Source organism: Bos mutus, chromosome 21 (assembly GCF_027580195.1).
Source record: "Bos mutus isolate GX-2022 chromosome 21, NWIPB_WYAK_1.1, whole genome shotgun sequence".
NCBI lineage: Eukaryota > Metazoa > Chordata > Mammalia > Artiodactyla > Bovidae > Bos > Bos mutus.
In genome coordinates this window covers 27,879,530-27,905,178 of record NC_091637.1, presented here as the reverse complement: position 1 = coordinate 27,905,178, position 25,649 = coordinate 27,879,530, and the positions used below count along the sequence as shown (strand labels likewise).

Below are 25,649 nucleotides of genomic sequence, written 5' to 3'. Positions count from 1 at the left end.
TTCCCTTTGGAATGAGGGAAAACTTCATTCTTTAATGCACCCTAGAAAATCTTACTTTTCATTCCATGCATTACTGTGTCCTGAGTAATCACAGTGGAAATAGCTTATCACTAGCTCTGAATGACAATTCTGGATTATGAAACCAGTAGGTAATAGCTGAATAAAGAGATGACTGTGAGAATGTTACTTAAAAGTTTAGGATAGAGAAGCTAGTAGAAAATACAAAACACTCTTAAGTACCAAAAGAAATGCTGGAAAAGGAATAACAGAGCAAAGAAATTGGACCTCATAATATATATTTTTATATATTATAGAAATTATTCATATTGATAAATGTAAGCAGATCTAAATGATTATTAAAAGTTAAAGAGTCTCCAGTTGGTAAAGTAAAACCTAACTCTGTGCTGTGTGCAGAGATACACTTAGAGCAACTGAGACATATGAGAAATAAAGGATTGAGAAAGATGTGCCAGAAAAATGTGTATAAAAAGAAAGTCTTGATATGAGACAAAGTAGAATTTAGGCCAAAAAAGATTACATGAGGGACTTCTCTGATAGTCCAGTGGATAGGAATCGAATGGCAATGCAAGGTTCACGAATTTGATCCCTGATCTGGAAAGATCCCACATTCTACAGGACAACTAAGCTCATGTGCTGAAACTACTGAGCCTGTCCTCTAGAGCCCAGGAGCTGCAGCGACTGAAGCCCACACACCCTAGAGCCCACACTCTGCAACAAGAGAAGCCACCACAGTGAGAAGCCTGTGCAGCACAACTAGCGAGTGGCCCCCACTCACAGCAACCAAGACCCAGCCCAACCAAAATAAATAAACAAAAAGGAAAGTCTCGATATCAGATGAAGTAGAATTTAGGCTAAAAAAGATTATATGAGTGACGTGTAATCTGGTGGTCCAGTGGCTAAGACTCTGCACCAAATATGGGGGCCTGGGCTCAGTCCCTGGTTGGGGAACTGGATCCCACATGTTGCAACTAAGACCCAGTGCAGCCAAATAAAGACATAAATACTGGGGGCGGTGGGGGGATGGTGGAGAGAAGATTTAAGACACAGATACTATCTAATACTTAAGACACAGATACTATCTAATGCTAAAGGCTATGATTTCAGATTTTAAAAAATGACAGTTTTTAACATCTGTGCTTTTATTAACACAGGAAGAATGTTCCTAAAGCAGAAACTGTAGCTGTGAGGAGGAGTAGCACGTACCACTAAGTAGGGACTTCTGACGTGCTCTCTGATGACACAGATGAGGTGCAGATGTGTGTGGGGGCCTAGATGCCCAAGGAAGTGACCAGCAAAGAGACCTGACACTCGCTGAACTATGTACCCCTGGACAGAGACTGTACCACTGATACCAGCTGGCCTTATATCAGCTGATTGTAAAAAAAGTTCAAATAATTTTGAAAAAGAGAAATAAATCAACATATTCCAAATAAAGTTCAGTTCAGTTCAGTCACTCAGTCGTGTCCGACTCATTGCAACCCCATGAATCACAGCACGCCAGGCCTCCCTGTCCATCACCAACTCCCGGAGTTCACCCAGACTCACGTCCATCGAGTCAGTGATGCCATCCAGCCATCTCATCCTCTGTTGTCCCCTTCTCCTCCTGCCCCAATCCCTCCCAGCATCAGAGTCTTTTCCAGTGAGTCAACTCTTCGCATGAGGTGGCCAAAGTACTGGAGTTTCAGCTTTAGCATCATTCCTTCCAAAGAAATCCCAGGGCTGATCTCCTTCAGAATGGACTGGTTAGATCTCCTTGCAGTCCAGGGGACTCTCAAGAGTCTTCTCCAACACCACAGTTCAAAAGCATCAATTCTTCGGCTCTCAGCCTTCTTCACAGTCCAACTCTCACATCCATACATGACCACAGGAAAAACCATAGCCTTGACTAGACGAACCTTTGTTGGCAAAGTAATATCTCTGCTTTTGAATATGCTATCTAGGTTGGTCATAACTTTCCTTCCAAGGAGTAAGCGTCTTTTAATTTCATGGCTGCAGTCACCATCTGCATGACTGCAGCCATAAAATTAAAAGACGCTTACTCCTTTGGAGCCCAAAAAAATAAAGTCTGACACTGTTTCCACTGTTTTCCCATCTATTTCCCATGAAGTGATGGGACCGGATGCCATGATCTTCGTTTTCTGAATGTTGAGCTTTAAGCCAACTTTTTCACTCTCCACTTTCACTTTCATCAAGAGGCTTTTTAGTTCTTCTTCACTTTCTGCCATAAGGGTGGTGTCATCTGCATATCTGAGGTTATTGATATTTCTCCCAGCAATCTTGATTCCAGCTTGTGTTTCTTCCAGTCCAGCATTTCTCATGATGTACTCTGCATATAAGTTAAATAAGCAGGGTGACAATGAAGAGAAGCGAAAAGCAAAGGAAAGATATAAGCATCTGAATGCAAAGTTCCAAAGAATAGCAAGAAGAGATAAGAAAGCCTTCTTCAGCGATCAGTGCAAAGAAATGAAGGAAAACAACAGAATGGGAAAGACTAGAGATCTCTTCAAGAAAATTAGAGATACCAAGGGAACATTTTGTGCAAAGATGGGCTCGATAAAGGACAGAAATGGTATGGACCTAACGGAAGCAGAAGATATTAAGAAGAGATGGCAAGAATACACAGAACTGTACAAAAAAAATCTTCACGACCCAGATAATCACGATGGTGTGCTCACTCACCTAGAGCCAGACATCCTGGAATGTGAAGTCAAGTGGGCCTTAGAAAGCATCACTATGAACAAAGCTAGTGGAGGTGATGGAATTCCAGTTGAGCTATTTCAAATCCTGAAAGATGATGCTGTGAAAGTGCTGCACTCAAAATGCCAGCAAATTTGGAAAACTCAGCAGTGGCCACAGGACTGGAAAAGGTCCGTTTTCATTCCAATCCCAAAGAAAGGCAATGCCAAAGAATGCTCAAACTACCGCACAATTGCACTCATCTCACATGCTAGTAAAGTAATGCTCAAAATTCTCCAAGCCAGGCTTCAGCAATATGTGAACCGTGAACTTGCTGATGTTCAAGCTGGTTTTAGAAAAGTCAGAGGAACCAGAGACCAAATTGCCAACATCCCCTGGATCATGGAAAAAGCAAGAGAGTTCCAGAAAAACATCTATTTCTGCCTTATTGACTATGCCAAAGCCTTTGACTGTGTGGATCACAATAAACTGTGGAAAATTCTGAAAGAGATGGGAATACCAGACCACCTAATCTGCCTCTTGAGAAATTTGTATGCAGGTCAGGAAGCAACAGTTAGAACTGGACATGGAACAACAGACTGGTTCCAAAGAAAGTTAGAAAGTAATGAAAACAAAAGTATAGTTTCACAGCAGTGTGAATGTACTTAATGCTACTGAATTATACCCTTAAAATGGTTATTATGGTAATTTTTGTGTTATGTGTATTTTACCACAGTTTCTTTAAAGCCTAAAAACAAAAACACCCAGTGACTTGATAGAACCAGAAAGAACACATGGTTGACCTAGAGCAGATGAGTATGAAATGCGGGAGACTCTGCCATCCCATAGAGCTAGGTTCAATTCAGGGACCTTCCAGCATCTTGAGGTCCAAGAAAAACAGTCAGCTTGGCAAATTGCTTCCCCAGTTTTCAACTAGGTAATATCACTTACCTTTAGCGTGAGGATTTACTTAAAATTTGTGATGAATTCCTGACAAATTCAAGTTTTTTAAAAAGTGATGGTGTTCTTCCTTTAGAGTTTTTGGCATTAAAATAGTTCCCGTGAAGTGAACTAATGATTAGCAGTCTCGACGTGAGCTCATTACTTCCGTTAACATTTAGAGAAGATACTGGACCTGATTGTCAGAGGAAAATCCAGAAAGTGATCACACGAATCTCCAACTCCCACTGCTTTAAAGTTCATGGACAGGTGAGGAGGAGTGTTTTACTGGACCGCTGGTTTATTCCAGATAGAAAATGGAAGTACTTACCAAGAACTTAGACCCAGAACAAGCCTTGGAAGCAAGGGCACCGTACCTAAACAGGGGGTGATAGTGAAGCCCACAGAGGTTCGTTGCTTCCTTTAGTGTCTCCTTTAGTGGTTAGTGGTGGACCCAGGGTCTGACTTCGTTTTGTGTTGGGAGTGTACACTGGAAGCACATCTTTGGAGTAAAACTAATAGGGCCAGAAGAAGAGGGATAACAACACACAAAAAAGTAATGCAAGTACAAATAAAAACAAAACCTGCTTTATGTGGAAATTTTTAGGGTGGAGTAAAAATGCCCATCTGCTCCAAGGTGCAGTTTTAAATAACAGTTGTTCTATTCATTTAAAATGAAGGCTCTTTAGTCTGGAACACTTAAAGCTCTATTCAGTAATTCTTGGATCACAAGGGAAACATGAACAGAGTGCTGAGAAAGTAGCAATATTAAAACCATGCTGTATCAGGGTCAGTGTGAATGAAGCAATGCTTAGGAAGATTCATAGCGTAAATGTCTACATAAATAAAAATCAAAACATAAAATGACTACAATGAACTGAGAAAAACTCTGGGGCAATAAATGACAAAGTAAAAAAAATGGGAAGAAGGCATTAATAAATATAAAACTGAAATTAACTGGTTGCTGCTGCTGCTAAGTCACTTCAGTCGTGTCCAATTCTGTGTGACCCCATAGACAGGCTTCTCTGTCCCTGGGATTCTCCAAGCAAGAATACTGGAGTGGGTTGCCATTTCGTTCTCCAGTGCATGAAAGTGAAAAGTGAAAGTGAAGTCGATCAGTCATGTCCAACTCTTCGCGACCCCATGGACCGCAGCCTACCAGGCTCCTCCGTCCATGGGATTTTCCAGGCAAGAGTACTGGAGTGGGTCGCCATTGCTTTCTCCGAAATTAACTGGTTAGTACATAGAAAAACAGAGTAATTACTAAATCAAGAATCTGGTTCTTAAGATAAAAATCAAGAAAAGATAAAAACCACTAGCCACTCCTAATTAAAACAAAAGTTGTATAAGAAAACCATATATGTCAAATAAGATAGAACAAGGGAGAAATAACCATCAAACTGAAGAAATTTAAACTGAAACAAGAGATTACTTTGCACAGATCCATCCAAATATATTTGAAACCCTAGATAAAATGGGCAGTGTGTTATGAAGATAAACTTTACCAGTAGAAACAGAGAAGCTCAAGGGCCCAGGATACATGTTCAGTTCAGTCACTCAGTCGTATCCAACTCTTTGAGACCCCATGAACTGTAGCACGCCAGGCCTCCTTGTCCATCACCAACTCCTGGAGTCCACCCAAACCCATGTCCATTGAGTCAGTGATGCCATCCAACCATCTCATCCTCTGTCATCCCCTTCTCCTCCTGCCCTCAATCTTTCCCAGCATCAGCTCTTCATATCAGGTGGCCAAAGTATTGGAGTTTCAGCTTCAGCATCAGTCCTAACAATAAACACCCAGGACTGATCTCCTTTAGGATGGACTGCTTGGATCTCCTTGCCGTCCAAGGGACTCTCAAGAGTCTTCTCCAACACCAGAGTTCAAAAGCATCAATTCTTTGGCGCTCAGCTTTCTTTATAGTCCTGCTCTCACATCCATGCATGACCACTGGAAAAACTATAGCCTTGACTAGACGGACCTTTGTTGACTAAGTAATGTCTCTGCTTTTTAATATGCTGTCTAGGTTAGTCATAACTTTCCTTCCAAAGAGTAAGCATCTTTTAATTTCATGGCTGCAATCACCATCTGCAGTGATTCTGGAGCCCAGAAAAATAAAGTCAGCCATTGTTTCTCCATCTATTTGCCATGAAGTGATGGGACCAGATGCCATGATCTTAGTTTTCTGAATGTTGAGCTTTAAGCCAACTTTTTCACTCTCCTCTTTCACTTTCATCAAGAGGCTCTTTAGTTCTTCTTCACCTTCTGCCATAAGGGTGGCATCATGTACATATCTGAGGTTATTGATATTTCTTCCGGCAATTTTGATTCCAGCTTGTGCTTCCTTCAGCCCAGCGTTTCCCATGATGTACTCTGCATATAAGTTAAATAAGCAGAGTGACAATATACGGCCTTGACGTACTCCTTTTCCTATTTGGAACCAGTCTGTTGTTCCATGTCCAGTTCTAACTGTTGCTTCCTGACCTGCATACAGGTTTCTCAAGAGGAAGGTCAGGTGGTCCGATATTCCCATCTCTTTCAGAATTTTCCACAGTTTATTGTGATCTGCATAGTCAAAGGCTTTGGCATAGTCAATAAAGCAGAAATAGATGTTTTTCTGGAATTCCCTTGCTTTTTCCATGATCTGGTGGATGTTGGCAATTTGATCTCTGGTTCCTCTGCCTTTTCTAAAACAAACTTGAACATCTGGAAGTTCATGGTTCATGTACTGCTGAAGCCTGGCTTGGAGAATTTTCAGCATTACTTTACTATCATGTGAGATGAGTGCAATTGTGCGGTAGTTTGAGCATTCTTTGGCATTGCCTTTCTTTGGGATTAGAATGAAAACTGATCTTTTCCATCCTGTGGCCACTGCTGAGCTTTCCAAATTTGCTGGCATATTGAGTGCAGCACTTTCACAGCATCATCTTTCAGGTTTTGAAATAGCTCAACTGGAATTCCATCACCTCCACTAGCTTTGTTCATAGTGATGTTTCCTAAGGCCCACTTGGCTTTGAATTCCAGGATGTCTGGCTCTAGGTGAGTGATCACACCATCGTGATTATCTGGAGGTTGGAAAAATTGCAGAATTTAACTACCACGCCCTGATGGTCTCACAGGGGAATTTTGTCAAAGCTTCAAACCCTGATCATCTCAGTACTTCTTAACCTGTTCTAGAGCACAGAAAAAGAAGGGTAAGTCTGAACTCTTTTAATGAAGTGAATATAACTAATAATAAAATCTGATAAGATTTATGTAAAAATGTTAAGTAGAATGCTGACAAATATAACAATCTCATGGTACATAAAAAAAATCATGATCAAGTAAAGTTTACTCCAGGAATTCAAATGTGATTGATGAATCCATTTATGTAGTTTGTCAGATTCGGTCAGTAGATTTAAGGAAAAAAATTACGTGGTCATCTCCATAGATACCACAGGGCATTAACAACATTGAACAGTCACCCTTTAAAAAAATGCTCAATAAAACAGGACTCAGTGTGTATAAGCTGGCCTGAAACATTTTCACATGAAGACATACACACACCCCCAAAGTCAGCACCTTATATAGTGGAGGAACGCTAGAGGCCTTCCTTTTTAAAAAATTTTTATTTTATATTGGGGTATTGCCAATTAACAAAGTGTGACAGTTTAGGGTGCACAGCAAAGGGACTCAGCCATATATATATACACGTGTCCATTCTCCCCCAAACTCCCCTCCCACCCAGGCTGCCACAATACATTAAGCAGAGTTCCATGTGCTATAGAGTAGATCCTTGTTGGTTATCCATTTTAAATACAACACTGTGTACATGTCCTTCCCCAATTCCCTAACTATCCCTTCCCCCAGCAACCGTTAAGCTCATTCTCTAAGTCTGTGAGTCTCTATTTTGTAAGTTCATTTGTATCATTTCTTTTTAGATTTCACATTTAAGGGATGACATATGATATTTCTCCTTCTCTGTCTGACTTACTTCACCCAGTATAACAATCTCTAGGTCCATTCATGTTGCTTCAAATGACATTATGTCATTCTTTTTAATGGCTGAGTAATAATTCCATTGTGTGTGTGTACCATGGGGGCTTTGCAGGTGACACAGTAGTAAGGAATCTGGCAGCCAATGCAGGAGATGCAAGAGATGCAGGTTTGACCCCTGGGTTAGGAAGATCCCTTGGAGAAGGAAATGGCAACCCACTCTAGAATTTTTGCCTGGGAAGTCACATGAACAGAGGAGTCCAGTGGGCTACAGTCCATGGTGCCTCAAAGAGTCAGATATGACTGAGCTAATGAGCATGCTTGGCATGACGCCAAGACAGACACACACACACGACGCACACACACACACACACACACACACACACACACACGGACACACTTATGTATGTACCACATCTTCTTTATCCATCCCTCTGTCGATGGACATTTAGGTTGCTTCCGTATCTTGGTTATTGTAAACAGTGCTGCAGTGAACATTGGGGTGCATGTATCTTTTTAGATCATGTGTTTCTCTGGATATATGCCCTGAAGTGGGATTACAGGGTCATATGGTAGCTCTGTTTTTAGTTTTTTAAGGAAACTCCATACTGCTCTTCATAGTGGCTGAACCAATTTACATTCCCACCAACAGTATAGGAGGATTCCCTTCTCTCCACACTCTCTCCAGCATTTGTTGTTTGTGGATTATTTGATGATGACCATTCTGGATGGTATGAGGTGATATCTCACTGTGGTTTTGATTTACATTTTTCTAATAATTAGCAGTGTTGAACATCTTTTCATGTGCATCTTGGCCATCTCTATGTCTTCTTTGGAGAAATGTCTATTCAGGGCTTCTGCCCATTTTTTGAGTGGGTTGTTTGTTTTGGTGCTGTTAAGCATTATGAGCTGTTTGTAAATTTTGGAGACTAATCCCTTATCAGTCATTTGCAATGATCAATAACATTTGCAAATCTTTTCTCCCAGTCTGTGGGTTGTCTTTTTGTTTTCTTTATTGTTTCCCTTGCTGTACAAAAGCTTACAAGTTTAAGTCCATTTGTTTATTTTTGTTTTTATTTCCATTCTGGAATACAGATTGAAAAAGATATTGCTGCAGTTTATTTCAGAGAGTATTCTGCCTATGTTTTCCTCTAGCAGTTTTATAATATCTGATCTCATATTTAAATCTTTAATCCATTTTGAGCTTATTTTTGTGTGTGGAGTTAAGAATGATCTAATTTCTTTTCTTTATATGTGGTTGTCCAGTTTTCCGAGCACCATTTGTTGAAGAGACTGTCTTTCCAACATTGTGTACTCTTGCAGAGGCCTTCCTTTTAAAGTCAGGAAAGTTAGAGGCCTGCAACCTGGAAAGAGAGTTAAAAATCTTCTCTGTTGGTAGATCTTAAGTAAAAAATCTGTGATGTGGAATCTTAATTGGGAATATCAGTATGAACTGATTTTTTTAAAAAGTTAAAATTGTTCTCCCAGCTCTCTTTAGATGGTAAGTTCTAGGGGCGATGATGACTGTAGCAGGGAACACATCCAGCACACAGACTGTAGCATCTAGCCCTGACTTCTTGAGAAATGGCCAGTTCCTGTTTAGGCAGGAAGTATTCATAATGAGCCTGGAACATTTTATCGTGCCAGAAAGCAAAGAAGTTACTCAAGGCTAATGGGGCGTGTCAATACACCCTCTACCCAATGTGAAAGAACTCTCACTGGAGAGAGATGGGAGAGATGGGGAAAGTCAAACACAGGAGGAAAAATGCAGTTAATTAAAACACAAAGAACTTGTAAAATCCTGTGAGTTCATAAGAAAACTTTAAAAGAGAAAGTCAAACAAACAATTCTTTGGGCCCTATTGGATTATTTCAGAATTAGGGCCGGAGTCCTCCTCTGAAAGTTAGCAGTTAAAAGGAAAGAATTATTCCCTTGTCCTGCCTTTTGTGTTATGAACTGTAATACAGGTGAACTCACAGCTGTAACTAATAAGGACAAGTTGTTCTTTATAGAAAATTCCAGCTAGGAGCTGTGGAAGGATGCTAGACTTAGAAGATGGTCCTTGTATTGACACCGCCCTTGGTGAGGAGACCGATGGAGGTGGTGAGAGCACTGGGTGACAAGTTGAAGGGACTTCACAGTAAAGCATTCAGGTGGTCACCTGCTCATCTACTGCCCGGTCCTGAGACAGGCGCCCGCCACAACCCGGGGCTCCCAGCTAGACGCAATAGGAAGCGAAGAGCGCTCCTGGAATCCTGCCTGCTGAAGACCATAGCCTGAGAATAATCATGCTGCTGGAGCTAAATTCTGTTGTGAGAGAGAAAGGAAGAAATGAAACAAATAACACCATGAGGAAACAAGCAGACAAGTCCAAAATGTGGGTCAGCTGGAACAAACACAACGAGTTAATGGTGTTAAATAAACAAAGGTGGGGGCCGGGGGTTGACTTCTGGATTCCGAGGCCCCAGGAGACATGTATCTACAGGGAGCAGGTACGGGCCCCCTGCGTGGATCCTGATTAAAACTTGTTTGATTAAAAGTCATTTTCAGACAATCAGGATATTTTTATTGTGGACTAAGTTATTACATGCTAGCGAGAAGTTATATTTAATTTTGTTATATGTGTTAGTGACATTGGGGTATTGGTTTTCCAATTCCACATTTTTAGAGAGGTGTATTAAAGAACTGAGAGTTCCTCTAAAGTACTCAGCAAAGAAAAGAAAAAGAAAAAAAGGAATAGTAAAGCAGATATGTCAAAATCTTGATGACGTTGAGTGTGAGGGATGGGTTTATTATACATTTCTTTCTACTTTTGAGTATATTTTAAAAATTTCTTTTAAAGAAGTATTTAAGCTGTTGAAAGGCATGCTGCATCAAAATGAGAGTAAACTGAGCTCTCTGGTAAGATCTGGACCGTGGAGGAGAGAGGAGATTCACCACCAGAGGGGCGTGTGTGGCTGGGGCCTGTGGGGTGAGGGGGAGCCAGGCTGCCCCGTCCCCTAGGTAACACAGTTGCTGGACATCTGGAATAAGCTCCCCAAAGATGGGGGCTGCTTGGAGTTTCCTGCACCCCCTCCCACCCTGTACCCTCTGATGCTCACAGGACACTGGACAGGGTTTGGCTGCAGCCCACAGGCAGGGAGAGAAGGACGTGGGAGGTTTGGAAGGCCAAGGTCATGGGCTCCAGGGGGGACTCAGGTGAAGGAACAAACATGGACACACCTTTCTTCCAGGCTGTCTTTTTTCCAGCCCTTAGCAGTTTTTCCTCCTGAATTTAGCAGTTATTTCTGATCTGAGGTGGAGTAAGTCTCACCTGGTTCTGGTTGCTATCTCTTACCATGGTAGCTCCAGGAGAAGTGACTGGAGGAGCAGATTTATAGTTTATTCAGCAATGAATGGGGAGTTCTGTTGGTCTTACGAACCACCTACAGCTTGAGCTTTGTTTTTTACCTGTATGAAGAAAGTGAAAAGTGATGGGGAAAACGTTTTTACACCTGGTGTTGACTGGTCTCTGAAGCAGGTCCAGGCTGTAGTTTGGGGCCTGTAGGTGTGATCTGTGACCCAGGACAAACTCCTTGCCTGGGGGCCTTGGTCTCTGGTCTCATTGTCAAGGAGGATACCTTCCTGTGGAGACACACAGAAAGAGCTGCAGAAGTAGAGAGTGGCCTGTCGCCTGAACCCACGTAGGCCTGGACTTCCTGCTTCAGACTCAAGTACTGTGCCCTTTCTGTCTGGGCTCCATCTCCCTTGCAAGGTCCCCACTGCCCAGGGCAGGGACAGAGGGTCGGCCTGGCAGGGCCCGGATGTGGGGTGACTGTGGCCGCCTGACCTGGCTGCTGGGCTCCAGGCCAAGCTTCCTAGAGGAGTGAAAAGAGCTGAGATGGCTGGAGACTCGTGGAAACCTCGTCCTTGATGGGGACAGAGTCCCGGCATCCCCCTTCCTTGCTGCTTGTTGACCCCCAGGGCTCTGTCCACTGGCCACACTCTGACCCTCACCCGGCTCATTTTCCTCAGTTCTTTAGCTCACCGGGTATGTTTGTTTTTTAGCTGTCCTTCCAGCCGTGGAAGGAACACTTGGTGCGAACCAGAGCTCTGGCCATCTCTGAACAGACTAACAGCCCTGATGGAGGAGACCCTCAGGAACATGGCCAGGGCACCGGGGAGGCCTCCATGTCCAGCGACCCCCACACTCCGGGTTGTGGGACTGTTCCATGCTCAGGCCTAACCACCGAGCTCCTGATGGCCAGCTCCTCTGCCACTCTGATGGGAACCAGGCCCTTCATGCCTCTTTCCTGATTGATGGTTTGCTTAGTTACAGAATTCTAGCTTGAAAACTGTTTTCCTCCTAACTTGAAAACCATTGTTCTTCTCTGGCCCAGCTCAAGTGGTGCCATTCCGTTTCCTAAGCCTTGAAGTGATCTGCTGTTTTCCATGAAAGCTTTCTAGCATCTTTGTTTGTATTGCAGTTCCACTATGATGTGCCCTAAACGGTCTGTTTTCATCTTTTCCCAGCTCTCAGAAGGCCTTTTGCTTGGTAAGTCACTTCAGTCATGTCCAACTCTTTGCAACCCTATGGACTGTAGCCTGCCAGGCTACTATGTCTATGGAATTCTCCAGGCAGGAATACTGGAATGGGTTGCCCTGCTCTTCACTAGGGGATCTTCCCTACCCAGGGATCGAACCTGCATCTCTCACATCTCCTGCATTAACACATGGGTTAGGGCTTGCCAGATGGCACTAGTGGTAAAGAACGCGCCTGCCAATGCAGGAGACATAAGAGACATGGGTTCGTTCCCTGGGTCGGGAAGATCCCCTGGAGGAGAGCATGGCAACCCACTCCAGTATTCTTGCCTGGAGAATCCTGTGGAGAGAGGAGTTTGGTGGGCTACAGTCTATGGGTTGGCAAACAGTCAGACATGACTGAAGTGACTTAGCAAGCTCTCTAACACTAGCACCACCTAGGAAGCCTGGAAAGCCCTTTGGCATTTTTAATTTTTTTTTAATTGCTAAAGTTTTAATAATGAAACTTACATTAACCAACATGTGAATACTGTCTTTAAAGATGTAGGAAATCTAATGTAACTCAATGTAACATTTCCTAATAGATCAACAGTAACTGAGATGAACATCTTTACAGGAATTAACAACATGTAACTGGAAATGTCTTCTTTTGTTTCTTGATAAACACCTTTCTTCTCTATTAGTTTGATGTTAGACAATATTGATTCTTCTCTTTCGTCTGCAGCGTCTGATCTCTCTTTTTGCACAACTCTTCTAAAAACTGTTTATTGTGCTATTTTAAATGCTCAAGACTCCGTCCTCATTTCTGTTGGTTTTCTCTCATTAATGTTGGAAAGTTTTCCTGAAAGTTCTCTAATCTTTAGTTATCAGTTTATATGAAGGAGTGACTCACTGACAAGCACTTGAAGTGGTTGAGCAGGCTGGACGGCAGCAGGGCAGACCTGGGGATGAAGTCCTTGCATCTTGGCCTTCAGGGGCCTGTCTTCAGCCTTGTCACCCCTCTTGCCCAGCCCTGCCCTGTGTGGCTGCTCCCTGAGCCACAAGGCTTCCCTGTGCCCCTGCCCTGGGTAATTGCTCCAGGAGCCCTCTCGAGGTCTCAGAACAATTCAGTTTCTCTGTGCTTTGTGCTCTGCAGGCTGGGCTATGGCCTTTGCTCCTTCTAGTTCGAAACCGCTCCTGCACCCCTTTCCCTCTTTCACAGCATGTTGCCAGCTCCCGTTCACTTGGATCTTTATCCTGCGGCTTTATATCTTTTTTTATGGAGGGGCTATGATTCAGGGGAGAGAGGAAATAACATATCATACATGTACTATCTACCTTTTTAATCAGAAGTCGGCATAGCTATTTTTTAATAGCTCTAATCATATAATTATGGATATACCACTTTAATCTCTTTAATCTTCTCACATACAAATGAAAACTGAAAGTACTATTTCAGCCAGCTCTTCAGTTGTCATTGTCCACGTCAGGACGGCCGTCCTCTGGGAGCTGGGGTCACAGTGCAGAGTCAGCTTCTAAACCCAGGCTCTGCTGATTGACAGGCCCCGCGAGGCAACATCCATTCCTCATGGCTGAGTGACAGCTCTGTGCCCGATAGCATGAGACGTTCCCCAGAGAGGACAGAAAACAGTGGTAATAACAAAGATACCTTCATAGAGCTGAGTCCTAAAAGTCTTATTGTCATTTGTCTAAACAGGGTTGAAAAATACTTGAAAGCTTTCAGAAGAAATTAATATTAATTGGGCTAAATTTCTTTGCTGTACAGAAGAAATTAACACAACATTGCAAATCAACTATACTTCAATAAAAAATTTTTAAAGATTGGCTGAAGTTAAACCATAAATCACCTTGCTCATAAAGGTGTAAGCAAGTGTAAGTGAAGTCGCTCAGTCGTGTCTGACTCTTTGCAACCCCATGGACTGTAGCCTACCAGGCTCCTCTGTCCATGGGATTTTCCAGGCAAGAATACTGGAGTGGGTTGCCATTTCCTTCTCCAGGAGATCTTCCTGACCCAGGGATTGAACTCGGGTCTCCCAGGTTATAGGCAGACGCTTTACCGTCTGAGCCACCAGGGAAGTCCACTCATAAAGGTCCATCTAGTCGAAGCTATGGTTTTTCCAGTAGTCATGTATGGATGTGAGAGTTGAACCATAAAGAAGGCAGAACACCAAAGAATTGATGCTTTTGAATTGTGGTGCTGGAGAAGACTCTTGAGAGTCCTTTGGGCTGCAAGGAGATCAAACCAGTTCATCCTAACGGAGATCAACCCTGAATATTCACTGGAAAGACTGAGGCTGAAGCTGAAGCTCCAATACATTGGCCACCTGATGGCAAAGAGCCAACTCATTGAAAAAGACTCTGATGCTGGGAAAGATTGAGGGCAAGAGGAAAAGGGAGTGATAGAGAATGAGATGGTTAGATAGCATCACTGACTCAGTGGGCATGGTTTGAGCAAACTCTGGGAGATGGTGAAGGACAGGGAAGCGTGGCATGCTGTAGTCCATGGGGTTGCAAAGAGTCAGACATGACTCTACAACTAAAAACATAAATATATCCATGAAAGATTGGCATGTGTTGCCACAAAACTTTGAGGTGTATGTGTACACTGTGTGTGTGTTGTAGTGGCTGTTGGAAAAGTGGATTAGAGGGGAGGGCTTAAAGGAATGTGTCTGTGACATCACCACTTACTGGTTTGTTGTTGGTTTCAAAATTGTTGTTGTTCAGTTGTTAAGGCATGTGACGCCATGAATTGCTTTTAAAATGCTTGATACCAATTGCTCAATGGATTCTGTAGACTGATACACTAAAATTCAGTGAGTTCATTTCCAAACTAACTTGTGACAGCCATATAGTAACACTTTTTAGGGACATCTGCCCTTTTAATTGTGGTCCTTAGACAGGGATCCCCTCTTTGAATTGACAGCAGCCATTGTAGAGCAGAACCTAGGTGTGCAGGAGCTGACTTGTGAGCTTGGGCAACACTGTGAAGAACAGAAGAAAGTGAGTTTGTGTGACTGCGTTTGTGTATGGTTTAAAATTCACAGCAGTCTGTAGATTCCATTTTGGCTGCCTATCACATGAAGTAAATGTAATTTTTTTACTGTTATCTTTTTTATAATTTTATTTATTTATGACTGAGCTGGGTCTTCGCTGCTACCCAGGATTCCCTTTAGTTTCAGTTAACAGTGGCTGCTCTTTAGTTGTGGTGCGTGGGCTTCTCATTGCAGTGGCTTCTCTTATTGTGGAGCATGAGCTCTAGGCTTTGAGCTTAAGTAGTTGTGGCACACGGGCTTGGTTGGCCTGTGGTATGTCAGATCTTCCCAGACCAGGGATCGAACCTGCCTCTCCTATATTGGCAAGGAGATTCTTTACCACTGGACCACTTGGGAAGCCCCCATGGGTTTTAATAATTTCCCTTCCTCCTTTTTACAGTTAATCTCTTCCATGCTAAATTTTCCAGCTATTTTTTATAGTAATTTGCCTTTATGAGGTGCTTTCAAAGCATTCACTGAACCCATTCACCAGTTACAATAATAAGTACAACTGTAACAGTGAATAGGCTGAGGTTGTATTGTTCACAGAGCTCAGTTGGTGAGAGCATAAGTTGCGAGTGTGCGGGTGCCTTTGTCTGCATGTGTGAGCATCCTTGGCTTGCGTGTGTTGTGGGCAGCCAGGAGGCCTGAAGGCCCCATACCTCATGGCCCTGGTATCTGTGATGCTTCACTGAGGAAGCGAGGGCAGTGGTTGACCCAGTGGAGCTGTGGCATGGAGTCTGGGTCAGAGTGCCCTGCTGTCCAGTGTGGACGGGGGCATCAGGTGCCCCACTCAGGGCCGTGTGGCAACTGGCTTCTTGCAGCAGCAGCCTTTCCAGCCTCCCAGCCAAGCAAGCTCCTCCTCTGGGGCTGCCCTTCATGGCTGAGCTGGCTCCACCAGCAGTGAGCCCCGCATGGCCGTGCATCTCGATATGGTCATGGCATCGTCCTGCCTGCTGCACGCGGACTCGCCGGCCTTCGCTGTCTGACTCTCTCCAGGCTTCCTGAGGCTGTGTCTTGGCTCCCTGGACCCAGGGTCAGACAGCAGACAGAGCGATTGAGAGAGCTCTCTGTAGAGCGCCCTTGGGGCCTGTGAACCCCTGAGGGCTGGCAGGGCTCTGAAAAGCAAGGCTGGCCACACATTACATCAGTGCCTCTGAGGGCCACAGTGGTGGGTCTCTGATGGGCCTCCCTCTCTGCTGGGGTGGTCTGGTTTGCCCAGAGCGAGGGCAGGCAGATGGCTCACTGGCCGACTGCTGGACTGAGTCAGTTTTTGGCCCGTGCTGGGAACACTCGGCTCAGGGCACAAGATCACAGGCCACTCTGGGGGCAGACCTGGAGAGTCCATGCACCTTTCAGGGAAGGTACACAGAAACCTGAAGCCATCTATGCAGGTCTGTGCAGTTCAGGCTTGTCCGGGGCTCATCCTCCTCTTCTGGAATCCGCCTTCTCCCTTTTGGACCTGCACACCTGTACCCCTCGTCTTTTTCCCTCTTTCCTGTGCCTGGAGACCCCTGCTCACTCCTCCAGCCCGAGGGCTGAAGAGTGGTTTTGGCTCTTGATCTGCATTTTCCCTGAGTGTGCCAGAAATCTGCCTGTTACACAGGCTGCTCGGTGGTGAAGGGGAGGTGGCGGCAGAGATGACAGTGTGACCCAGCAGTTCTCAGCCGGCCAGCCCTGCTCCAGTGGCACCGACCACGTTGGAGCTGGTCGGAAACACAGGGTCCTGGCCCACCCAGACCTGCTGAGCCCCAAGGCTGAAGTTTGAGAACCACTGGCAGAGGGGATGAGGGCTCTACTCTCCTGGTTTTAATTAGTGTTTCCCAGACCATGTGAAGTTCTTGGTACGCTCGGCTTCAAGCCCCTTTCTAGCCAGACATGTGGCCCCTGCGGGCCTCTGCAGGAGAAGCTGGGGCCCTGGTTCAGCGGGTGCAGGGCAGGAGGTGCGTGCATTTCTAGCCCCCAGCCTATCAGGGGACGGGGGAGACGTACTGGCTTGGGCTCCATGGGGGTGGGGGGGGTGGGGCCCTTACAGCCCTCAACTCACAGGTTTTTGGACATCAGAGCTGGTTCAAGGGTGGTGGAATCAGAGAAAGCGACAGACAAGTTGTTTCTTTTAAGAACAGCCGGAAAGGAAATCTGTGGGACCAGTTGCCTTGACAGTTGCCAAGGTCGAAGTTCGTAGCGCTCCAGTCCCAGCACCTCCTTCGAGACACACAGGCGGATTTTCTCTGTGGTCTTTCTGTCTCTTCCCTAGACATTCTGGTTTGTCCTGCTGATCCTCACCCCCATCTCTCTCTCCCCACCACTAGTTTCTCAGGCCAGTGGCTTTCAGACTATGAGCAAGGACTGAAATGTTCACACCCCACCCCACGGCGGGGAGTTTGACTTAGTTGGCTAGTGGGGCCTGGGAACCTGGATTTTAACACATGCACCTGGACAGTGTGCCTCCATGGTCTATGGACCACTTTTCTGGCTCTTGTAATCGAACCCATACTGGCTAATGGGGGTTTATTTCACAGTTGGAGTTCTTTCATGTCTTGTTTATGTAATAAATGGAGAAGGCAATGGCACCTCACTCCAGTACTCTTGCCTGGAAAATCCCATGGACGGAGGAGGCTGGTAGGCTGCAGACCATGGGGTCGAGAAGAGTCGGATACGACTGAGCGACTTCACTTTCACTTTTCACTCTCATGCATTGGAGAAGGAAATGGCAACCCACTCCAGTGTTCTTGCCTGGAGAATCCCAGGGACGGGGGAGCCTGGTGGGCCGCCGTCTATGGGGTCGCACAGAGTCGGACACTACTGAAGTGACTTAGCAGCAGCAGCAGCAGCAGCATGTAATAAAAGCAAATATTTTTGCAGTTGGTTTCTAAATCCACAGAAATTTTTGTTTTACTTAAAAATTGGAAAGCTAGAGGTGAGCAGTCACATTGTTCTGGACCCAGCTCTGAACACCTGCTCTGTGTCAGTCACTGTTTTGACTTTGGAGGTCAGGATGTGGAGAAGGGGATGCTGAAAAGGGCCTTCAGGCTCCTCTTAAGAAAGTTGTGCTGAAAATGTGTGAGTTGTCCGTTACATGTTGTGTGTGTGTGTAAGAACAGGAAGGGTGAAGCTATGTCCATCTAAGGGATAATCCACCCTAGAGCGTCTAGTCCCTAATTTGTGAAAACCTCAGATAATATGAAATGTTCTATACATAAAAAAATAACACTCTGCATTGCTGTCTTCAGCTTGCTTTACTTATGTGTGTTAAATTCATTGCTGTCTCCCTGAGGTTTGCTGATGCCTTGAGAATGTGGAAAGAGAAACCTCCCTGACAAAGACTTTGAAGATTGTTTTCTCATCTGCCTTTTATTTTTATATGCAAACAGGATCCTCCGTAGTTCACCTTATCTTTGCCTTCAGCCAGAAATACTTGTGCCCATAAAAATGGGCCAAACCCACCAGCTAAGTGAATAGGTTAAATATTTGATTCTTTGAAGTGCAGTTGTTATTATTTTTGCTTTTGGTGTAAGGATACCCCCCTGTCTCTCTCCTCCTCGTACTTTCCGGATCACCAAGCTAGAATCTCTGCTGTCATCGTTCCACTCCCCTCTCACTCTCGCTCACTGGCTGACTGCAGGTCCAGAAATGCAGTCATCACCAAGGGTCTCATGAATTACGCGGTTCTCTGCACACGCATGGCCCATGCCCCACTCTGTGCACGGAGCATTACCTGTGCAATTCTTTTTTGAGGTTACGAACCCTTGGGTGTCTGATGAAGGCATAGGCCCTCTTGCTGAGAAAGTGCTTGTGCTCATGGGCACATACACGTGCACACACACACCCCCACAGATACACACAGCACACACACAACACACTCACAACCACACACAATCATCTGGAGAGATTTGCAGATCCTGGTACAGAAAACCTCATCAGGGCCATTTTCTGGTCTCTAATAGCTCCTGCAATACATATTCTCCACATCTTCACCGAGGTTTTCTTTCCAAACTAGATGTAATAATATCCCTCCCATAATTTGATTGTCTCTGTAGAATAAATTCTGATCTCTTCTGAATTGTCTAGAAGGCCCTCCATCATCTAATTCTACCCCATTTTTTTTTTTTGCTGTTGTTGTTTCCCCACTTTCAGGAACTTTCTCCTGCCTGACATGCTGAGTTTGCGTAACTTTTTGCCTGCTCATTCTGTTCCTGTACCTACAGTGCTCACCAGCACCCCTTCCTTCTGTGTCTGTCTGTCTACAGCCTCTGCTTGTTCAGAGCTCTGGTGAGATGACTGTTAGTCTCTGCTCATCTCTGTGCCCCGTGCTCCTGCACTGGAGCGTACATGGGGTTGCACTACATGCAACTGCTGATATCCATTGCTTGTAAAATGTGTCATTTAATTTAGAAAAGTTGAGTTCCCTCTTCTTGGTGTCCCATTCTGAGAACCTTCACAGGTGCTTTGAGTGGTGTCACCACCGCCATGCTCAAGATATGGGACAGTTCCATCACCTCCCCTGCCCCAGTACGTTCCTTCATGCTACCCTCTGTAGGGTTCTGTTTTTTAATGTAATTTTGTGTGGTTCAATCTCATATTTAATTTATAACTAAATAGTTGTTTGTTTCTCCTCATCAGGCTGTAACGAAACCCCATCTCATTTTTCGGTTTCCCAGTTGTTCCTACCACAGAACCTGGTGTGTTTTACGTTCCCGGGGCATGAGTCTTAGCTGAGTTAACATGTGAAATCATGGTTGACACAACTAATTATAAGGCTTGCGTTAATTATGAGATTGAACTTCCCTCACCCTCATTTTCCTGCCTTTTCCTCCTTCAGCTGAATCTCCTCCCAGGTTCCCCGTGCCCTGCCCAGTTTTGGGTTTTGGAATTGAGCTATGTGGGCAGGTGGGTCAGGTGCACTGGATGTGGAGTCAGCTTCTTGGAGGCGGCAGGTACCTGCTGGATTTCAGGAGACACCTCTGTAGGTAAAGGACTGAGAGTGTGTCCCCTCTCTTCAGTCTGTCTGCCTCAGCACTCCTTGAGTTGCTCATGGCGTGCTTCCTTGCCTCACGTGCTCTGAGAACAGCAGAGCCACCTGGGACGGCAGGGGGCAGCTGGTGACCAGTGCTGGGCACCCCTGCTCTCAGGTGTCCCTCCCCCAGCCCAGATGTGCCTCCTCACCCTCCTCCCTTGGTGCAGGGCACGTCCTGTCTCCTTCCATGCAGCCCTTACGTGTCACAGGGGATGTGCCTTCTGTGCTTCTGTTTGCAGGAGAGGGGCTGCTGAGCCTCATGTCTTCAGAGCTGTTGGGGTGGGTGGGGTTGCCATTGGTCACTCTGCATAGCAGGGCTTCTTGAAAACGAACTCGTAAGTCCGTTTGCGTCACTAGCATTATTAGCAGAGCTGTTAGAGTATATGTAACTCTTTTCAACTTTAACAACATACTGTAGAATCATCTGCATGCAGGTGGTAAGCATAAGCTCTGTTGCTCGATTTAATTAAAATACTTTGCTTCAGATAAACAGTGTTTGGAATAGAAAAGTAAACAAAATATCGGAAAATATTTTGAAAGTGGAAAGGTTAAGGGAGTGGTGAAGTGTTCACAACAGGCTGTGTGTGTGGCTCCCTAGCGATGGGCGGGCGCTTTGGCAGAGGTTCAGGCATTGTAGCAGTGGACCTGGGTGGCCTGGACATCTATGGTCACTCTTTCCACCGCGCTGTTGACAACAGGGGCTTGTATATGAGGGAGAAAGTGAGTGGGCAGAAAATAAGTCCCGTTATTTATATCGTATCAGGTTTCTATGACATTGTAACCTTTCTCAGTATGAAGGCTCTGCCCCCACTGCCTGCCATTGTTTTGGGAGGAAAGTGGGTGTTAGATATTAATCTAGATATGGGGAGGTGAGTAAAGGTTCAGATTGTTTCTGCAGATAAATAAGGCGTTTTCTCCAGTGGTTTCTAGCAGTACAAACAAGCAAATATCACGTTGCCTCTCAGAGTATTTTCCGATTTCAGTGCCCATATCTTAGCCCTTTGTGGAGCATGAACTGGATCCTTCTGGAAACTCTGCTTTGACCAGATCAGCAATGGAGACATGAAGAACTGTCAAAGAGCTGACCATTTCCTACCTCTGCCTGTTGCAGCGTACATTTCCCACCTTTGCCTGCTGCGGCGTACCCCGAGGATGGCTTCCATGTGATGCTGAGGCCTCCCAGGCCCCTGACAGCCATGGCTGCCCTGCGGCCCGGGGACCTGGGTTCTAGTCTGCAGACCTCAGTTCAGCACCAGTGCAGAGATGTCGTGTTTGGGGAGAAGGGGTGCTCGGCTGCCCTCAGAACCTTGTGTGTGCATGGTGCATGAGCAGAGACCCCATGGGCACAGTGTCCTGGGAGCCGCAGCCAGACTTGCCCCAAAGCTGCTGTGATTGTCAAACCAGGAAGGGTGACTTTGCTGTTAGCTCCTAAGCAGCTTGTCCATCTTCACAATCCCTTTTCTGTGGTTTATCACATTGAAATTTCACTTTTAAATTATCCAGTCTTCTCCTTTAAAAACTTCACTCCTATACAAAGCAGTCACTTGCTTTCATTTGTGAATTAATGAATCTGTTTCTCGAAGTCGTCAAAACCAGGCCTCTGAGGTTTAATGGGAGCAGGATGGCAGGGGAGGGGAGACCCTGGAAGAGAGAGAAAGCAGCTCGGGGGTGCCCAGAGAGGCTCCGCGCAGACGATGCCAGGGTCTCCGAAGGCAGGAGGAAGGAAGCACCCCCACCCCAGGGGCCCTCACAGGCCATAGTGGGCTGCGCTCTCCCAGCTGTGCTCCTCCTCGGGGGCCCTCAGACCTGTGCCTCAGCACCCTCCCATGGTTAAGGTGATGAGGTTTACTCTCTCTTTCTTGTTAAAATTAATTTAGCAAAGTAGCTATTCTGTGCCAACCCCAACTGGGTCTCCTGCTTTTCCATTTAGGCATTAACCACCTAGCATTAGCTCAGACCCCACAAGTTATTAGGCTGGGTCCCAACAGGACTTCTTTCACTTCTGACCAAGCAGCTGTTAATGAGGGACTTCCCCTGATCCTCTCAGGCTAGAGAACTAACCAGAACAATGCTCAACACCCAGAATGCTCTGTACTTATGGTTGCAGTCTTATTCCTATAAAAGGACACAGATCAGGAGGAGAAGCCAATGAGGAGACACAGAGGGTGCGCTCTAGGGGGACTATGGGATTTCTGCTCCCTGTCTCCCCTCCTTCCCACCCCCCCCGCCCCAGAGCCAAGAGCATCGCCCTGTGCTCACAGCCAGGAAGCTCCACTGAACTCTGTAGTCCAGGGATTTTACTGGGGATTCACTGAGTCACAGGCATGTGATTGAAGTCGGCCTTCACCCCTGTCTCCCTCCATGGAGCCTCTCCATGGAGGTCAGGCAGTAGAAAGCCCCCTAGCTCCGTCCTCACAGAATAGGTCCTCCTGGTCCTCCCAAGGCCTGGCCCTCGGTGGGAAGCCAACGGGGGAGTTTTCTTGTTAGGTAACAGAAATGCTCCTGTCACTCAGGAAAGCTTAGGCTGTAGGTGCTCCGCCAGAGACCAGGAGCCCAGATGGGTTCTTTGGTATACCACAGCAGCGCAGTCACGTGGTTAATGTGACACATGGTTCTCAGAGATTGAGTTTCTCTAGCTTTCAGAAGCACTCAGAGACTCCTCTGCAGCTCTTGCTTACCTCCTCATTGCTAGGTAACAGACCTTCTCCAAAGTCTCTTGGTGTGACCACGTGAAGCTTTCCCCATTGACTTCTTGTTGCTGAAGATGAGGGGGAAAGCTCACTCCCTGGAACCCCTCCCTCTCCTTCCCCCCATCTCAGAATTCAGAGCTGAGGTAGTGTGACTGTATAAATATTATTCTCTGCTGAGCCAAAGAGTATATATTATGACCATTTTCTCCTTTCTTGTGCAAATTTTCATTTTCCTTGGACTTAAAACTTGCCTCATCTATTTGCTTATTTTCTAAGCAGCTATTATTATGTCTTCTTAAACTATCAATTTGTGGAGCCCTTCTTCGTGTTATTCTCCATTTGGTGACTAGCCACACATCTGCTGGTTTTTCCTGGAGACCCTCCTGTGGCCCGTCCTCTGGCACCAGGCACATGTGTGTCCCTCAGCCTTCACACGGCTGTTTTCCTTGGGCATCAGTTCATTGTCATCCCAGGGCTTCCCTTATGCTCCTGTTCCATGGCTCCAGCAAAGCCGCCTCCATTGGTGTTCTGAGAATGGGGACATCTCAGTTTATGGTGCTTTCACCTACAGGTAGGAGCCAGCTAATAGTGACTTAAACAGAAAGGACTTTATCATATTAGGGAAATCAGGAGCTAGGATGGTACAGGGCTGGCTTAGTGACATCTTCAAACATAGATTCTTTCACTTTCGACCCCTTGGGCTTCCACGTAGGGTCTGGACTCACAGGCCGTGTGTGAGGTGGCTGCTGTGTTTTGGGTGCCCTGTTCAGGCAGCAATATCCAGGAACAAAAGGTGAACCGTCCTCTCTGGTGAGGCTCTCTTCAAAGGCCAGAAGATGCTCTTGTCGAGACCTTTCTGCCAGCCTCAGTTCACATCCCCCTCAGGCCCCAGGACCAGAGTTGAAGGGGCTGTAACTGGATTCTAGAAAGGATTAACACCCTCCCCCCACGCCCCCACCCCCACAACATGGATGACCACATAACAGAAGAATAAAGTCAGGGTTTCTCAGTGAGAGGAAGAGGGTGGCTGTTGGGTTGCCTGTCAGCAGTGGCCACTGTGGTGTCAAAGGATTCGTACGTGGAATGTCCAGGGCATCTTTGCGTGGCCCATGTGCTGGACAGGTGGCTGGGGTAGGATTCCAGGGTAGAGACCACATTCTCCTCTTTCTGCAGCTGCCACTTAATTGCCTTCCAGTTTCCCTATAGGGCGTTTTCATCCTCAGCCCTTTGTGTGCTCCTGTTCCTCCCTCCCTCTGTGGACATTTTTAGGAAATCCTCTTTATCCCTGGTGTTCCAATGTGCTGTGAAGTGGGTCTTTTCTTATTCGTTGTGATGGGCACTTGCAACTTACAAGTAGAAGCTTGAAACCAGAAATATCTTCTAGACTTTGGGAAGTTGTTAAGTGGCATTTTCTTCCTCTCTAGTTGGGACCGTGGGACTGTTTTTTAATTTCCATCTCTTTTTACCTCTATTTATCCTCCTGTTTACCTCCTTTAACTCCCGCTTTTAATCCTGCTTTATGAGATAATTTCACAACTTTATCTTCCAAATTTCCATTGATTTTTTTCTCCCCCTTCTCTCATATTTTTAGTTTTCAAGAGCATGTTCGTTCCCCGTTCTGTTTTTAAAGAGCAGAGTGACAGAGGAGTGGGAGATGCAGGGGAAGAATACTCTAGGAAGCTTCTTTGTGTGAGCGAGGGAGTCAGAGGTTGTTCATATTCCGTGCATTTCAGTATCTGTGAAGAAGTGGGCAGGTTGCTTAGTAAAAGAAAAGGAATTTGAAGGAGGTTTGTTTTTTCTCAGATTAATGTTCTTAGGTTTCTCAGACCCTTACATTTATTATTACTTTTAAATGACATTAACTACATTCCTGACTACAAAAGTAATACATGTTTATTGTAGAAATTTGGAAAATAACAAGAACTCACAAAGAAAAACATAAAGATTGTGTGAATCCCACCACTCAGAGATAACCATGATTAATATTTGAGTGTTTTCTGTGCTGTCTCTAATAGTACATGAATATATGAATATGTATTCCTTCTTAAAAACAAATAGAATCCTACTATAGGTTGCTTTTATATTCATTTTCCAGTTAACAATGCATCACATGTTTTGAATATTTTTAGCTCTAAATATTTTTTCAAGATCATTTTTTTCTTTTGAACTTTAAAAAAATGAATAGACTTTATTTTTTAGAGCTGTGTTGGGTTCACAGTGACACAGCAGGAAGTGCAGTTCCGTGTACCCCGTCCTCACGCATGTTCATCCCCCATTTTCAGCGTCCCCTCAGGGCACTGCATTTCTTAAAACTGGTGAGCTGATATCCACCTCACTCTCATCCCAATGCAAAGTTTACAACAACATTATAGTCTTTCCCATTGTAATCCTAGGATGAACATTCTTCATTTCCAGTCTTTGCACACATTTCTAATTATTTTCTGAATATATATTGCTCAGATTGGAATTCCTAGTCCCAGGGATATGGTTTTTTAGAATTGTGTAAGTTCTGTGACATCGTGTCTCCCAAAGGTTGTGCCACTGACAGGCTCTGCCAGCAGGGAGCGAGACTGACCACCTCTCATGTTCTTGGTAACATCATCAGTTATTGTATTCGTTTTCCAGGGCTGCCGTAACAAATAAACGCAGATTTGGTGGCTTAAAAACAACAGAAACTGAGACTTTCCTGATGGTCTAGTGTCTAAGATTCTGAGCTCCCAGTGCAGTGGTCCTATGTTCGATCCCTGGTCAGGGAACTAGATCCCACATGCCCCAGCTAA

General features: G+C 45.2%; 1 protein-coding gene across 6 annotated transcripts in view; it reads left to right on the top strand.

The window, feature by feature from the left end:
- TJP1 (tight junction protein 1) overlaps nucleotides 1–25,649 on the top strand; it is a 259,219-nt gene that overhangs the window by 50,906 nt on the left and 182,664 nt on the right. The window lies entirely within an intron of this gene.